The sequence below is a fragment of the Heterocephalus glaber genome, unplaced genomic scaffold (assembly GCF_053883595.1).
Source record: "Heterocephalus glaber isolate CG9 unplaced genomic scaffold, H.glaber_assembly_v1.0 deba00001431, whole genome shotgun sequence".
Classification (NCBI taxonomy): domain Eukaryota; kingdom Metazoa; phylum Chordata; class Mammalia; order Rodentia; family Bathyergidae; genus Heterocephalus; species Heterocephalus glaber.
The window spans coordinates 1,788,869-1,807,725 of NW_028258295.1; the positions used below are offsets into that span (position 1 = coordinate 1,788,869).

An 18,857-nucleotide genomic window follows, 5' to 3' on the forward strand; every position below is an offset into this window, starting at 1 on the left:
AAGTACCATTTCATCTGTGAGCACAGAGCTGGTTGAGAAGTTGAGAAGCTGGATATTGGTCCAACTCTGATGACAACTAGATGTGAGATTTTTAGTAAATCTCTTCCTTTCTCTGAGTCTTTATTTGCTGTATAAAGTGGGCCAGTTGGATTAGATCTTTAAAGAGCTTTCTAATCCTACCATGTTACATTTCTGTGTTTAAACTTAAGCGTAGATGGCAAATAATCAAACTGATGCATAAAAAGACATAATTTTTAGCTTAATTCAACATATATATACTGATGGTCTATTCTATTTTCAGACCACATGCTAGCAAGGAAGAATATTAAAATAATTAAGAAAGAAGCCTACCTTTAAGACATATATCTAATACGTCAGAAAAAAGAGTCTGGAGTTACAGGATCTAGTTTCAAGATACACTATTCTACCTGGAACCATTTGAGCTGTCTCTAAACCTACTTCTTCTTTTATAAATTGTGAATGATAACGGCTCCTCCTTGAAGTAAAGAATAAATGGGAATATACTGCTTTATATTATTAAGTCATTTATATTATGATCCTCTCAATGGAAGTAGCATTAGTCTTTCTCACCCCATTCCTTTTTGGAAATTATCTTCAACCTTAATCTCCCCATTTCTCAAAGTTGAATAGCCTACTAATCCTCTGAGATGCAACTCCAGTTCTACTTCTCTAAGAAGACTCATCATCTGCTTCAACCAACACAGATTTGCATTGTCATTGGTTTCCTTCTGACTTCAGTGAACACTTAGATCCTATTTTCTGTTGCTTCACAAGGGATTTGGGTATCTTCATTTTTTTTTTTTTGGTCCTGGGGACCAAACTCGGGTCCTTGTGCTTGCAAGACAGGTGGTGGAACCACTGAGCTAAATCCCTGGCCCAGGGTATCTTTACTTCTAAGCTCTTGAAAAACCCCAGCTTCTTATGTAACCAACTACTTGTAGGAAAATCAAATTCCACTTGTATCAAGTAGAATCCATAACTTTATGAAGAGACTCTACTCCTCTTCTTGGGCTCATTGTAGTCATTTAAACTAAAACTGTGGTGTTTGTCATGTTTCCTTTCCATCTACCCCCTCCAATTTTTCTATTTATTTCCAGCTTTCATGTATCTCTCAGATGCACCTTTTCCCCCTCCACTGTCACAGTCTTACTTTATCATCACTTGCCCAAATCAATCCAATAGCAGAGGAAAGGACTTATCATCATCACCTAATAAGCTTTTACAAAAATCCTTGTTTACTTTCCCATCACCCTATGTCATATCAGAAACTTAGTTGGGGGAGAAAAAAGAAGACTGAGGCAAACACAACACCTTTGTATTTTTGCAAAAGCTTGCTAGGTTGCTTTCTGCCAATTCTTTCCCTCCTCTGCCCCCCAAATTACTTTTCAAAACCTCCCAATCCAATAATAATGACTCCTCCTTGCCTTTCAGATACAAACACATGAACAAACAACAGATTCCTCAGTCTGACCTTCAGAGCCTGGCTCCAGGCCACTTTCTTGACCTGGTTTCCTCCATTTCCTTCCAGACTCCATAGGTTCAGCCAAACTAAACTGGACCTTTTTTCCCCTAAACGCACCACACCCTTTCATAAGCCCTTGCCTAGGTTCACAACAGTTCATCTTTGAATTCCCTTCTGTTCTCATCTCATTCTCCCTACCTGGGAAAATTCTACTCAACTTTTAGGCTCATATGAATGCCACCAACTTCAGGAAGTCTTCCCCAGTTCCTCCTCTCTTCCAGGCAGAATTTGTTTCTCCCTCCTCTACGTCTTCATATCGCTCTATTCACAGTGCTCATCTACTGTCTCCCAGCATAGGTGGACCACCTGCTGAATTTGCTCAGAAGTATATGTGTTCCTCCTTTGATGTCCTAGATAATTTTTTATAACTCTGCTAGAGTCTATATCCTATTCTACTCTCTGTGTGTGATTTGTCTCATCACCTGTTTGTCTCCTAAATAAGACCACGATCTCCTCAAAGATAGGTAGCCTTATCCTTCTTTGAATTTCCCATATGAAGAAAAGGTCCACAATTTTAGAAGACACTAAATAGATAATTCTTCAGACAAGACTCAGATTAGACATCACCCTCTTAACAAGCCTTTCCTAGCCCTAAGGAGCAGGAGTGAGCTGCATCTGTCACCACAGCACAGTACAAGGAGCATATTTTCTTGAAGTTTTTTGCTTTTGAAGCCACACCCTTCAGACTGTACATTCCTCATGGCAGAAGCCTGTGTTTATCTGTGTCTTGCCCATGGCACATTGCACAGTACCTGACCCACAGTTCTACTCATCAATGTTCTGAAGCTAAACTGAATTTATTTTTGTTTCTTTCCAGATAATAAACTCCTCAAGAACACTTGCTGTATCTTTTCCTACTCTCATATTTTCTACAGCATCTCCTCTATTCTTGGACAGAGAGCAAGCCTTCAAAAAATGTGTGTCAGTTGACAAATTCTCCCTGAACTTTCCTGAATAAGCTTATCCCTGTCTATGAGAGGATGTAGTGACCCTGTTGGCTGTGTTTCCCGAAAAAGAAGGACTTCATCTTTCGATGGCTATGCCCCAATCCTATTATCCTGTATATATCCTTGTATTTCAGCATGATTAGTACGTAGTTGAACCTATCACTGTTCCAGTTCTCAGCTCATTGACCCAGACCAGTCACTTTCTTCCTTTCCAGCTGTCCCAGCAATGTCGCCAAATCAGCATGTGTTATGTTAACCTTTTCCAGGATTTAAAAAAAAAAAAAGAAAGTTTTGAAACCAGCACAGTGGTGCACACCTATAATCCCAGAACTCTGAGAAGTTGAGGCAGGAAGACTGCAAGATTGAGCCCAGCCTGGGCAACTTAGCAATTTAGGGAGACCTTGTCTCAAAACGTAAAAGAAAAAGGTCTGGGGATATAGCTCTTAGTGGGAAAGCACTGGGTTCAATATCAAACAAACAAACAAATTTGTGTTATTTTATTTAAATAATGGAGAAAAGGAGAGCTTATATTAATATTTGTGTTTTCTAAAAAAATCATCATTGCTTATTACTGCTGAAAATAAAATATCAGTGTCCTCATGACTTTTATTTTAATAATAATGATGAGAGATTGAGTTTATTTTTATAAACGTCTAGTATAAAACATCCCCATAATCCAAAATCATTCTATTGTGAATAAAATAATGGTACAATTGTAGTTATCTAATACATCTATGTATTGTGAATGTACTGAGCATTGATCCAGTCCTCAGCTTTGTTTCAACTTATTTTCTTGTCCCTTCCAAAAAAATTTTTTTCAGTGTTGGGGATTGAACTCAGTACCTTAGCACTGAGTTACATATCCAGCCCTTTTTGAAATTTCTCATTTTGAGATAAGGTCTTACCAAGTCATTAAGTTGCCCAGGTTGGACTTGAACTTGTGATTCTCCTGCTTCAGACTTCCAAGGCTGGGATCACGGACATGAACCACTTCATCTCGTTAGAAATATCTTCATATCAGTTTACTTAGTATCCAACCATTCTTGAATGCCTGGGCACAACTTAACTGACATCATGATTAAAAAATATATTATTAGCAACTGCGCAACCAGTGAGGAGATTGTTTACCTGAAAGCTTGGATATCACATAAGTTTGAGTTAAAAAGAATAAGATTGACACTGATCACAGTACATGGGCTGGGGTGTGGGGTAGCCTAGAAAGCCTAGCTGCCACCATATAATACATCACAAGAGCAGAGCTGTTGAAACCGTTTAGAAGTTTGTCCAGAGAGGTTTGGGATGAAATTACTTGGATGCAGAAAACAATAATATTGGACTTATTTAAATTACAAGCCATGGGATACAAGTGAACTTTAACTTACATTTTATGGTTTTATTTAAAAGCCCTACAGTCTTGATTACTCTAAAATTCCATGATGTGGGATAGATGGCTTTCCTTCTGCAGTGAGATGATTTGTATGATTAGCTGCACTGCAGTCTTTAAAGGCTCCGCTGAAAAGAATGAGATGAAGTCAAGAGTTGAGGAAACTGTCCAGATTAGTCTCATAAAGTTTGATACTAGATGGAAAATAAAAGGACTGGTATGGATTTGAATGACTCCAATTGATTACTTGAAGAGGAAAAATTCACTGACATAAAAACAGGATGTTGTAGAATATCCAAAATTACTAGTCCTAGTCAGGGGAGGACAGGTCCCAGTCAAGATCAGCATCTTGTGGATCTGAATTGCCATTTCAAATCACTTATTAGTAAAAAAAAAAAAAAAAAAAAAAGCAATTTTGAGAGTTTTAATACTTGTCACGCTGTCCATCCTAAGGTCCATAAGTCCTAAAACTTTACATTAAAAGAAAAGAAAGTTCAAAATTATTTAAAAGGTTTTCTATGTGCAAAAATGGTTAATTCTCTTTACTAAGAAATACTATAAGTCCTTGAACCCAGACAAGGACATAATATTGAAGCAACTTTCCCATTTGATTTTTTTCTTTTGGAATAATTTTGAAATTTAACTTAATTTTTAAAACATTTTAACTGACACAAAGATGTACATATTCTGGGTACCATGTGACTTCTCAATACAGGTATGCATTGTATAATATTCAAATCAGAATATGCATATCTATATCTTCTCAAGTGTCTCTTTCTTTGTAATGAAAACATTTGATATGTCCTCTTCTAGTTTTTTGTGACATATTGTACATTATCGGTAATGGTAATCACCCTACTGTGCAACAGAACACCAGAACGTGTTTCTCTTATCACACTGCAACCCAAGTCAATTGTGAGCTTCCTAAGGGCAATCTCTGTCTTTGGTTCCATTAACCGGTTCAGAGCAGCAACGGGATTCATAAGACATCTCAAGTGTAAGCCTGGAAAGTAGTGTATGGCAGCCTAAGGAGCTGGCTGGGATCACAAGTCTTATTCTCAGTATGTGGACCAGCACCATCGTTCCATAACCTTGGTGAAACCAAAATTCTTCACACTGTTTCCATGTACGTATGTCAGAAAAATAAATCACTTTTCCAGGAGCATGAGCACAATTTGCTTTTGATAGTAAAATGACTTTTAACTTCTTGGGAAAAGGTTTTGCACAATAACCTGTTTCCTTCAATAAACTGAGTAACGTGAATAGAATACATATATTTTTATGGATTTTGACTCAGGTTTAAGTCACCTAACCTCACTGAGTAATGCCATGGTGTTTCCATCAGGATTTATTTTAGTTCTGTCTGGCCAGGATTTGGGGTAAAGATGGGACTAGAGGGCCCAAACAGACAGTGACTAGTAAAAGGGATTTAAGGGGAGAAAGACATTACCATATTGCCAACTTTTTAAAGGACTATTTATCTGAAATATGCCTTTCGATACCCTCCCACAAAGTTTCTTTTTAGAAGTCCTAGAGGGTGAGCATTTTAAATATCTTCTCATCCTTCTATATCTATGTCCAGAGAAGTGGCTAGAAGACACATTTTCTCTAAATTCTGTTTCTTTTACACGAGATTTCACATTACTGTCAAAATAGTATAATTATTTTAAAGTAAACCCCAAATGTTTACACTTCAGCTGGCCAGCCTATATGAAGAGAATAGTTCTTTGCCTACCTTCATAAAAAAGATTTTAAGAGAGAAAATAGAGCTTTGTCAAAGCACTCTCTAGATAGCACCCATATTTTCCATATTTCCCTAGTTTTAAATCTAACTCCTTGAACTCAAAATATCATCTTCATATGACTCCCTTTTGCTAATTTAACAAACCACTAGAAGTTTTCTGTTTACTTCCCCAAATATCACAAGAATGGTTGTTGAGCATTGAAAAAAAATTTTGTTTGCAAATGTTTCACACTTCTTATGACTATGAGGAACCCTATGTCATAGCTGAAATTAAGTAAGCATTTCATCTCTGGAGGCCTCACACACTTTGGTAGTGGAAAGTAGGCTATGTGTTCCAAAAGGCCAGCCCAGTTTTGTCTTCCTAATTGGAAAATGAAGAAAGAAAATCTAAGGGACTTAAAAAATGGTAACTAAACTGAAAGTAGTGGTGTGCACCTGTAATCCCAGCACTCTGGAAGGCTGAGGCAGGAGGATCACAAGTTTGAGCTCAGCCTGGGCAACTTAGTGAGGCTCTTGTCTCTAAATAAATAGACAGATAGACAAACAGGAATATAGCTTAACGTGAGGGCCCTGAGCTCAATCCTCAATATTACAAAATAAGTGGTAACACTAAAAGGTGTGCTTGCTACTTAACAGTATAGTCTCAATTACAAATATACTTTAGAAAAAGAAAAATTTTTCAATTCATGAGAGAAGTGGAAATGAGTTTATTGTTTGTGGCTAGGCTCTGCCATTGTAGAGGTTGCTTTAAATCAGCCCGGGGCATTATGGGTAAAGGAAGAGTAATCCAGGGTGCCCTGCTTAATCTTCTATATCCATATACAAGTGTTTTTCTGCTTGATTCTTGGTAAGATGTTCTCTTAAAATTCCAAAAGGTATTGTTTTTTCTTTTTTTTTTCAATGTTCATAATTTTAGGTATCAGATAATATAGGCCACAGATAGGCTGGGTGCACTAATCCCAGGAGTTTGAGAAGGTGAGGCAGGAGGATCAAAAGTTCAAGCCCAGGATAGGCAATTTAGCATTAGCAAGACCATGCCTCAAAAATGTATAAAAGGCTGAGGATGTAGCTCAGTGCCAAGGCCTTGGGTTCAATACAGAGTACATGGTGGGGGTGGGTGGTACACCAATACTATTTTGACCACATGGTGTTCAGTATATAAAAATATTGGAGCTAGATTAAGCCTAATTTTAAGAAATACCCAAGTTGGGCCTTCTCTCTGGGTTAAATGTTTTGTGTTCTAAAACAACTACAGTTGTGCGAAATATTTGGATTAATGTTTGAACTTGAACCTTTCTGCCTTTAAAATGTCTAGAGATCAGTCTTGGCTATAAACGTAGTTGTTTCTTTCAAGTTGCTCCAAAATAAGCTGAACATCTGCAGGGGCACAAGTTAAGAGATAAAGTTCCCTCTAAGTCTGTTCCCCTGGATATGAGCATTCCTTCCAGCTCTGGGGAAAATCACACTGTTTCAAAGTGCAAATAGAGCTTGTTTAGACTGCTTAAGTGGCAAGACTACCCAGTCTTGTGTATTTAACACATTTCCCCCCATTTCACTTTCCACCAAAGTGGAGCAGACCAGAAGATGGAACTCTCCATTTCTTTCTCTCCTTTAAAGAATTTAGCAAGACTAACTTCCCCTTTTATAAAAGCTTTAGAATCATTTGTTTAAAATTGACTTTTGAATCAGCCCCAAGTGACTGTTCAAAAATTTAATAAAAAGTAACTTTATCACAGACAAATTTTCCTTGCTGGCAATTCCTGGCCTAGATTTGTGGTGAGGATCATGCAGATGAACGCTGGAAATTAAACAATGGACCACCAGAGTGGCCCCAATTAAATTCCGACTTGCATTCAAAGCATAGCCTGCTCTGCGTTTTTTTTGAGAAGTTTGCTTTCTATAGACTTTTGAAACTGTCCCTTCACAAAAGAGATGCAGGGTGGCTCAGTCTGAGTCCCCTAAATTAAGGCAATGGGAACAGGAAAGGAGAGAATGTATTTGCAGTGTGCCAAGCCAGATGTTCATATAAATGAGAGCTCAGACTTCCAATTTAATGTATTAGCTTATGGAACTCAAAAGTTTATCTACCTTCACATGTGCAGGCTGGCTATAGCCACTATTTGGAAAAGAAAGAGATCATGAGTTCAAATTGAACCTCCCAGAATGTATTATAAAATGGAATGGCTTCTTGAAAACATTTCCTCTTCTACGTTCAGATGTGTCCCCTTTTGATGTAAAATGCATATTAGAATTGGAATGCTGAATGTATAGCAAATTCTGAAAATAGTGAAGAGTCCTGGACAGAAGCCAGAAGTGAGATGGCTTGAAGAAAAAAAATCAATTGGGAATAATTTTTCTAGATAATTATAGATAGTACAATATTTAGAAGGAAGAAAATGATAGAGAACCATTTATAGGTATGTGATTTTTCTAAGTTAAAGTTAGTTTATAAAATGTGTAAATGTGGGGTTTTTTCAGCTAAATTGTTTGGATATGGAGTTCACATTTAATCTGCTCTTCTGATTCTCTGTAGAATCAGTTTAAATCACTTTTGTTTATTTGAAGAATTATAAACTGCATAAAGTTAAAGTTAAAAAAGAGTTACTGAGAAAGTCCACAAAATTTTCATGTTATGCCAAATGCCCATTTAAAAAGCTTGTTTATAAATCTATTTTGGGGGAACTATATCCTTTGAAAACTCTGGGGGTTATCAGGAGTTGGCCTGTTCATAGAGGATAATCACTTGTGCATAAATGTCACCTAAAAGAGCAAGTATGTTTAAGGTACAAAAGAGCACAATACCAACACTTACAGCTACACAAACTATGGTCAAATTTTTTAATGCATATCAGAAAGTTACCACACAAATTTCACATGCAAATTGAAATGATCTGAAAAAAAGACAATCACAGATTCAGGCTGAATTGATTTCAATATTTGTGAAAAATCACAAAACAGCAGATCTGGCCTTCTTTAAAATTTCCATCTAGTTGCTGTATCAAGGAAAAGAATAAACAAATGGTAAGCTTAACAGATGAATAAGACCTTTCTTGTGATTTTAAAAAACTGAAATCACAACAGAAAACAAATATCACCACAGAAGTCCTTCAGAAGAAACTGCCTTTAGGATAGAGCAAGCAAGTCTCAAAGCCTCCCCTCCACTTCCCAGCACAATCCTCCACTCCTACTGTATTTCCTAATTTTGTGGACTGCAATGCTGAGCTGTTTATCAAAACAGTGTGCAATAAAAACGGCTCTACTACTCCACTAACTCTCAATTTTCTCCCTCTTCTTGGACAGAGGCCACTAGAAAAGAAAAGCCTGGGGAGGGGGCAGAGCACTGAACTCAAAGAAACAATAGACAACCTTGGCTTTGACAATGTCTTTTCTCAACCCTCTTTCTGCTCCTGCTGTGACACTTGCATTCAAGAGCAAGGGGTGCTGCCATCGGATGCATGGACAATAGATTGAGGAATACAAGGCAGGGGGGAAAAAAGGAAATCAGAGGAATTCTGAGCTAGGATGGCAGGGCTCTCACCTTTTCCGTTTTTTTGCGAATAATCTGGATGGACGCGTCCCGCAGAGAAGAAATAAAAAGGGTGTCTGAATTGTTGGATGGTTCTGAAGCCTTCTGCATGTGCAAATGCATTTTAGAACTATTTGCAGAATATACTTGCTGCCAGCCATCTCTCTCTCTCTCTCTCTCCCTCTCCCTCTCTCTCTCCCCTCTCTCCCTTTCTGTCTCTTTCTCTCTCTTCTGTTTTATGTCCTGCTATCTCCATCAGACCTCTATTAGTATGAAGACTTTCTGCCTGTGTAAGTAAGTGAGGGTGTTCATTACTTAATGTTTGAATCAAGACATACGTCTGCATGCATTTCTAATCTGAGGAGCCTATAGCGGTTACCACAACTATCAATTAGTCAGCAATAGCTGAGACCCTCAACACCTCTGAAGGAACAAAGGTGGAAAGACGTGCAAATACTCCAGCATCTGGATCACACAACCTTCTGGCTACAAATAATGGCACATTTTCCTGGGTTTTTTCCTGTTTAACTCTCAAATCCATGTAATGTTACATATTATAATAGATTGAGCTACATAATTAGATATTTGTTTTTTTGGCATCACTGGGAATAAAATGGATTAATCTAAACTAAAAGGAAATTCCTGGTGACAAATAAGAATTCATAGCACATTTGTCCTTGCTCCATTTTAATCAACTGCCACTAGAACTGAAACAAACTATATTGTGGAATTCTTTGTCCATTTCAGTCACTTTTATGAAAGACCCTTTAAAAACAGTGATGAAGAAGAGGAAAGAGAAATATTTAGCTGTGGAAAAGCACATAAGAGCAGTCATTCTCCTCCATAGATGAAAGCATCCTGGTTTAATCTCAAGCCTAGATTTTGATCAGTACTGAGTGGGTTTGCTTGGGGGAGGTGCATGTGTATATTTTTCAGCCAGACACTGTAACAGCTAACATTGAACATGTCTACATTCTCTTGCATTACATGTATTCTGTGCTAACTGACTGAAACAAAATAAGGAGTTCTTTTCATCTAATTTTACAGAAACATAAAAAAAATCTTTTGAAAAACAATATACTGCCTTTCAGTGTTCAAGGACATCAAAATATTGCTCACTTGAATACACAAGGAGAAAGAGGAAGGCACAAGTAACAGTTGAACTTTCTCAGTTTTAAATACAGATAATTTCAAACAGAATGGTGTACTTTGTATGTGATGTTATCTGCAATTTTTGGACCTCATACATGAAAAACGGCATTTCTTTACCCAGCACTTCTTATTAGAATTGAAATCATTTCAAGCAAGACACAGAAAATACAGCATCTTGAATGTTAACATCTTTCTCTAACTCTGTAAAGAAGACAGACAGTCTCACCTGGAGAAATGTATACATAGCCAAGCTGTAGCAGGGACTGCAAAGCAGTATCACCTTATTTCCCTTTGTTATTTATTCCTTTTCTTGAGACTATGACTCCAAAGAGCAATTTTTGTTTTCTTTCTTCCTTGATAAAACAGCTCAACAATGATTTCCCCCGTTTTAACATGTAAGGTAACCACAGAAGCTGAGAAATCTGGAGCTAATGCTCACAGGAAAAAACAAAAAACAATAGAGCACAAAACCCGACTTGCAGAGAGTGAGTCTAGCAAGCTTTCACAATGAGCAGAGGTGTTAGGAATGGGAAAAAGAATCCTTATTAAGATAGAGCCAGGAAGAGAGGGGGCCCAGGAACCCCCATCCAACCCTGTCACTTAAGAGAGAAGAAATCCTAACAAGGTTGAGGGGAGAAAGGAAATGGTGGTAAATAGCGGGAGGTGACCCACCGTCCTGTTCGCTCCTTGGCTCTCGCAGAGGGGAATAACAGCCACAGCAGTGACAACGGAGTTCTAATGTGTCGGGTACAACCTCTGCCCAGGGCTCTCTACCTCCCAAAAAGGAAAAAGAAAAAAAACTAAAAATATGCCTGAAACAAAATACAATAGAAAGGAGCAGGCGCCATCCTCAATCACAGACCCCATCAGCCCCGGCTGGTCTAGGAAAGCAGCAGATCAAGGGTCCCATTCAAAGGCAGCGAAGAAGCAGAGACAATGGCAAATCAAAAACTGGCAGGGCTTCTGGAATAATTTAATTCCTCACTCCAGAATTTAGATGGGTATAGCAAGAAACACAGGCGAGAGCTCCTTCACACCAAGGCGTGAGCATATGCCTGCCTCTCGGTGGGTGTATTTTTAGACACAATATCATGGGTAAGGAAGGCAGCCTGTGCACTCGGCAACAGCATTTGCTTCCTAATGTTGGGGGAGCCTCCTCTCCACACTGAGAGCAGCTGATGAGCGGAGGAAGCAGTCCACATTTCCCACCAAGCCAAAGGTCAGGGAGGAGGACCCCAAACCATACCCCATTGTCTCTGTGCTCAGAGAGCATTAAATAGATTTCCAAGATGTGTTCCAAAATGAGGTCATGCCGTGCATGGCAACGTGTTCTCTTCCTATCTTTCCATATCTGAAAGCAGGACCGGGAATAAATAACACACCTTGAGAAAGCCAATCCAAACACCATAGATTGAGGGGTAAAAATACTGAACGGGCCAGACATTGCTAATAATATGAATTAGCCCCTTCAACTTTTCCAAATGATAATATTTGCAAGAGATAGATGAAATTTTGTGGCAAATTTACATGGCTTTAAATTTGTATATTTCTCTCATTCGCGTCAAGCTTCAAATATTTAAAATAATAAGCACAACAGAAAACCAGCCCAGCTCATTAAAATATGATGAACTAGAAAGCAAAGAGATAAACTTTGTCTTTGTGAACAAATGAAAAATAATCTGGTATATTCTTGTCTGATCTGGAAAACTTTTCCTTCACATGGAGATTAAAATTATTTTTAAACTCCCTTAAATCTTTCATATCAAAGTCCTTATGAAATATGTATGTGAACCTATTTGCACATATATAAAATTCTCAAATTAAATTAAATTTATGGGAGAAATCCTAGAAATAGTAAGTCAAACAATCAAAAAAGAAAAATAATTATTAAAGAATCCTTAACCACATACAAATCTCTCTCGTTTCATATCCTCCTAGAATGGAGGTAGGCTGAATGGTGATGAATAAAAAAATGAACAAAAATAATATTGCAACACACCATAATGCAAACGGAATTACCTAAAATAAAGAACAAAATGTCTATCTTCCATATTTTTTAGCAGAATTTGTTTTTGTCAAAATTGGATTTTTTAATGCTATATACAGTATAAGTAGTCTATAAAAGATACAGGATGGATTATTTCCAACTCTACAAATAAGCATCCTGAGTTTGATTTTCTTTTAAATGTGGAAACAGTTTACAATTTCACATTGTAAATCTCACTAGGACTGAATAATGCTCTCACAAGGATTGACAAAGAAAGAATAATTCATGTCAAACCAAAAGGCTTCTTTCAGACAGTTTCATGCAGCTTTCTTCCAACAGATCTGGACCAAAATGAATGTAGAATCTTGAGCTGAACTATCCATCACATTTTCCTAGTCTTTCAATTAATGACAGTGCAATCAGATCGATAGAATGTAATAAGAAAAGAGCTTTGCATTTCTATACCTATTAATTCGCTGAGTAACTCCAGCAATAAAACGTGACTTGAAAGGAAAAACAGTCAAGGAAAATGAATTCCCCCAGCATACTGAGCACTGACTCCCTGATCCAAAAATGAACAGGGGAGATTCTACCTTGCAACCAGGGTAGTTAGGTTCTAGAGATCAAATTGCCTTTTCAAGACTGAGTGTATTCTTTTTCCAGGAGATTCTGTGTGGTACACTAACCCCACCACATGTCTAATCACATGGGTCTTTTTTCAGAATTTTGGAAAAAATATTCTTGAAATGCACCCTACCATGGAAGGGAAGCTATTGTTCTCCATGTGCTAGGCCACCCTACCCCAAATTTCAGATCTTGGTTGTCTGTGATGTTCTGCAGATAGGAATTGGTTTTAGAAAGTTTAGAATAGGGAAAGAATGGTGAAAATGCTAACTAAGCTCAGCCAAATTCCAGGTTATTGCATTGGTTGAAGACTTTGTAAAACAGTGGCAGACATAACAATGCTACATGATGTCTGTATGCTCCACCTTTCTCCACCGTGACAGAAGACTAGGCAAGCAAGGATGAGTTCTCTGCAGAAAGGAAGAGGCACAGAAGGGCTGGCCTATGATGTTCTCTATTATTCATGTATCTGGATTTTGATGTCATGAAGCTTCAAAACAGGAACTCAATCATGAAAAAGTAGAATCCTTCTACAAGATTGAGGCTACAATAATTCAACACACTACTGGTGTAGTAGAAAGAAGATCAGTTGTGTTGCCACGAAAATCAGTTTTTGAATAGCAATTCTATCAAACATTGGTTAGCACCTCTGAACCTCAGATTTTTTTAGTAAAATAGAAATATGATTGCTTACCTCAAGGACTACTGTGAGAATTGAGTGAGATAATGTACATAAAGTATATGGTACATCTCCTCCTCTCAGATTTCCATATTTAAAGCAGTAATAAAAACACAATCCTACTATACAGATTAAGTGAAACAGTGTATATAGAGCACTCTATACACAGTACTATACAACTGAAGGGTATTACAATTGATAGAAAATAGCAATAATTATTTTAAAATTTAAATATGGGATTCAGCATAAGACACAAAGGATGAATAAAGTGGCCCAGGACCAATTATGTATTTAAATCTAAAATAAAATAATAGTCATGTGAATTGGCCAACACCAACCAGCCTTGCACTGCATTCCAATCTTAGCTGCACATAATGGTGCTGTCCTTTAAAGGTAAAAGGTATAAAAACTTAAAGTTCCATGATGAAATTACAGGAAAAATTTAACAATTTATCAGAAACATCTTTACTAAGAGAGTCACCACTAAGTTTGCACTATGTTTATAATAAAAGGGAAAAGATCTAATTATTCATTTAACATTTGTCTGTCAGTAAAACATTCATGAAGAACAATATAGGATATGATGTGTATAAAGATAGTTTTGTCCTCAAAGAACTTAGAGTCTAAAGAAGACAAATTTTAAATCATGAGATGAAAAGTGAGGAAAACACTACTAGTCTTAATGCAGTGTTTTATGGTAATTGGTGTTTGATACCTGGACTATTGGAAGTATTTTTTAAAGGACTCTTTTTATTACTTTATCATGGTGATCATTAACTAATGAAATGAGACAGTGCATAACAGAGCTTAAAATAATTGCTACAAAATATCAAGCTTTATTAAGACATCAAGTTCATTATCTACAAAAACACCGGGAAGCTTATGGTAACTAAAAAACTAATTCAATAGGTATGCTTAACTGAAGAGGATGTCTGCTGCTTTTTAGGAAAGAAAATAATAATAGCTACCACTAATAAAGTACTTACCCTGTGCCAGGCAATTTATACTGTGATAAGTGCTTCACGTCTAACAACCCTCTCAGTCTTCACAATACCCCTATAGGGTATGTGCCATTGTTATCCTCACTATTCACAGATGAAGAAATCCAATCCAAGCACAGAGAGGTCAAGTGACTTTCCCAAGATCACAGAGCCAACACATGATACAGCCACTATAACCTTCAGGCAAACTGATGCCTGAGCCCACACTCATGACCTCTCATCTTTCTTTTCTCCTTAAATCATCATCAAACTGAATTTTTGAACGAAGTAAAACCAAATGGCCAAAAGCTAAGTTACTCTGGGTGAACACTGAGGAAAAATCCACAATGAAACTTACAATCAGAAACAAAATGGAGCAATGTGAATTCGTGCATTCATTAAACACATCCATACAACAAATATCACTGAGCATGGCTTTGTCATATAGAGTGGTTCCCTTTCCCATAAAAGTTTGTGGACTACTGTAGGCAACACCAATGTGGAGAGCAAAAACTCTGTTAGAAAAGCCAGAGTTAAAACTCAGAGTACTTTTTTTCCATCTAGGATAGCTTTCAGGAGAGCAGATTCATGAGATCAGAAATGGTTGGATCTAGACTTCCAGGAGAGAGATAGATCTCAGTAGTAATTTCCATATGGTTTCATACTAACTACATCACTCCTTCTAATTGTGGTCTATGGAAAGACTCCTTCAGAGGACCTGGGAGACACCAGCCCTCTGTTCCTCAAACAACCTGCTCTAGCCCAGGCATTGCAAAAGGAAGGGCCTTCTTCCTGTCTGCTGTGATGCTTAATGAAAATTTAAAAAGAAAATTTCATAGTTCAAATAATGCAGGTACACATATTTTAATATGTCCATTACTTTCCCAATTATAAAAATAACACATATTTGCTATAAAGACCTTAGGGAAAAAATACAAAGATGATAATTAAAATTATCCATAGTAATAACAAGTGGAGACAGTCACTTGGTATTTTAACACATTTTCTTCTTATCCTTTACATATGTGGGTATTGATTCATATACTTACATATTTTTTTACAGTGTTTGGATCATAACATAGCTGCTTTTCCTACCCTCTCAGGTGAACATATCCAGACCATTTTTAATATGTAGACTTACTTCAAAAACGTTTTAAAGGTTTGTCTTCTATATTCTATTTTCTACATGTAAATTTCTTAATCATTCCTCTGATACTGGACATTTAGGATGCTTCCAAATTTTGAATTATACATATAATTATAAAAAAATCTTACTGCATAAGTATTTGCTCATTTTCTTTAATATAGACCACAACTGAGATCAATGAATCAAAATATTTCCTTTCTTCATGCATTATTAAAGAACCTTATAGAAAGTTTTGGCAAATTTGCACAACCACTGGATGGAGTTCCCATTTCTCTGCACTCTCATTGGCCTTGAGTTTTGGTTTATTTGTTTAATATCTACTACTTATTAGTATATTGTTTAATTTTGTTGTATTCCTTTACATTTTAGTAAAATTGGACTTATATTTCAAGAGTTCATCAATCATTTCTTCTTTTTGTTTTATGTCATGTTCATATTCTTTGCTATTTCTCTGTTGTGTTGCTATTATTTTTCTTATTGATTTGCGAGACATATATATATATATTTTTTAAAATTTTTTATATTTTTGGTTTTTTGAGACAGGGACTCACTGTGTAGTCCAGCCTGGCCTTGAACTTACTATGTAGCCCACAATACTCTGCCCATTTCAGCCTTCCAAGTGCTGGGATTAAAGCATGTGCCACCACGCCTGGTAAGACACACACATTTATGCATGTGAATATATGTGTGCATATATATGCTTATATTTATAAGTATACTCTTATTTATGGTCATTCTCAAGTATCACAAGTATATTTTTTATATTTCTTCTTATATTTTTTAATTTATAGAGATTTCATATTCTTTCTGTGCAAGTGTCCTGATATTTTCCTTTGTTATATCATCAGATGCTTTTATATTCTAAAGTTCTTTTCTCACAAAATTAAATATTCATCAATATTGCCTTTAAGTTATTTATATGTGCAGTTTTTGCATGTCTACCTGAAATTTATTTTGCTGCATTTTGTGACATAAGGGTATAACTTGGGGAGTTTATTTTTCCTTTAGTTGGTAATTTTTCCAGCATTCATCTCCATCTATATTGATATTTTAAATATGATTAAGTTGTATACATAATCAAACTTGTTTGAGAGCCATATATTCCATTTAGATGCTTATATTTAAATTCTCTGTAATAAATGAAACTGTCAAAGCATTTCTCTACTTCATCATCACTAAAACTGAAAGACTTTTGCTATCAGAATGATAGACAAAAATATCCCATTGCTTAAGGAGTGTGCCCAGATGCATTGCTGATATCAAGTGTGATGAGACAGCTATAAAGACTTTCTGTATCTCAAGATTGGCCAGGCTGGCAAAGGAGCTGAAATTGAGTTCAAAGAGTTGTGATTGGGACAGAAGATTCCACGTCAGGGTAACTGGGGAGTCAGTAGTCAAAAGGGTTAATCAAATAGAAATCTGCAGGAGAGAGTCAAGGCCCTGGTACTGACAAGAGCACTTATAAATTAAAGATTGAAGAGGCCAGGCCAAGCTTGAGCTCATCTTTATAGAACTAGATAAAAACAGGAGTCAAAGCACATTACAGAGGGAAAAGTAGAATTGCAGGGGTTGAGGTGTGGGATGTCTGAACCATCTTCTGGCCAGCACATAGACAGAGCACCGATGGAGAGAGGGAATTGAGATCAAAGAGCACAAATGCTCTTAGGCATCTCGTTTGCAGAAAGTTAACTACAGTACATATTCTCCCAACACATAGAGAAGTCACTTGGGTAGTTTACATGCCCTTATTTTTCATTGGTACAAAATAGATTTTGTTGGAAATAAACAGAGGATGCCTACCTCCATTCACCTTCTCCCTTGCAGTGTCAGGAACCAATTCAAGTGGAAAGAATGAAAACTAAAACAGTTCATTCACCAGAAGCATGCTAGTGTGGAAAATGTGGGAACTTTCAATTCTGGAAAGCAGGTCAATTTGATCAAATGACGTTGTTAATTTAAAAAAACACAGTCTGGGGATTTAGCTCAGTGGTTCTGCTGCCTGCCTCGAAAGCGCAAGGACCTGAGTTCGATCCTCGGTACCAAAACAATAAAAAATAAAATAAAATTAAAAAGTAATAATTTGGCCGGGGATTTAGCTCAGTGGTTCCAGCGCCTGCCTCGCAAGCACAAGGTCCCGAGTTCAATCCCTGGTACCAAAAAAAAAAAAAAATTAATTCTAAAAAACACTTCTCCTATCCAAGGATGCATGGAAGAGAAAAGCTGTTGACCCAGTGATAGAGACACTTGCCAACACTTACAGCTTTCCACTGAAATTTTGACAGGCCATTCATGTGACCCACAGGTAATTTATACCACAATGCTGCTACATCACACTGTCCATATAGGACATTTCTGCGAGTATGTAAGGAATATGTGTAGTGGCTGGAAGTGTGGGCTTTTGAGTAAACTGATCAAAGCTTGACCTTTCCAATGCCAATAACTGGCTCTGAGGTCTTGAGCAAGTTTCCTAACGTCTCTGAGCCCCGATGTCTTCACCTATAACATGGGCATAGTAACTGTTTTCATCTCAAACTGTCACTGCAAGAACACAATCAGAAAATTCATATGAACTACCTATGGGCCTGATGCATGAGTAGGATTCAAATATATATATATATATATATATATATATATATATATATATATATATATTATCCTGTGATAGGAGGCAATATAGGTAATACAAGCTGAAGAATTAAGCCTGCCTGCAAACACCAGTTCCACCACTTATTTGTTCTGTTATTTCATCTCTCTATGTCTCCATAAAATGGTCACACTAATACAATAATATTGCATAAGGCTGCTGTGAAGATTAAATAAAGTAGTGTGCATAGGCACCTGGAACAGTGCCTGTCTCTGTAAAGATCAGCTGCATTATTGCTACTATCTTAGTACCTATCCAGAATGTGAAGCTAAAATCTGTAGGTCAAAAGTCAGTAAGAAACTGAAAACATAAAATAATGGGTAATTTCTTTTACTTTGGAAATTTACTATAACTAAAGCTGATTTTCCGAGTTGACTTTCCCCTTCCTAATGGAAAATACACATTGCAATAAAATGGATTCCTGTGGCAATGCTAGAGGCATCCTGCATGTAGTCACAGACAAGGCAGCACCTCTAACACAGCTGGATGACAGTTCTGAG

The 18,857-nt window shown here is 37.0% G+C and overlaps 1 long non-coding RNA gene across 50 annotated transcripts in view; it reads right to left on the bottom strand.

Moving 5' to 3' along the window:
- LOC110346967 (uncharacterized) overlaps positions 1-18,857 on the bottom strand; it is a 299,763-nt gene that overhangs the window by 213,391 nt on the left and 67,515 nt on the right. For 2 of the 50 annotated variants that reach the window (XR_015451772.1, XR_015451746.1), the window contains exon 2: positions 3,396-3,556. The exons of 45 other annotated variants lie outside the window; for them this stretch is intronic. This is a non-coding gene — a long non-coding RNA (uncharacterized LOC110346967). Of the gene's footprint in view, positions 1-3,395; positions 3,557-9,156; positions 10,517-10,968; positions 18,338-18,857 lie in introns of those variants that run through there. 3 more of the 50 variants (XR_015451776.1, XR_015451749.1, XR_015451750.1) reach the window with 3 other exon arrangements.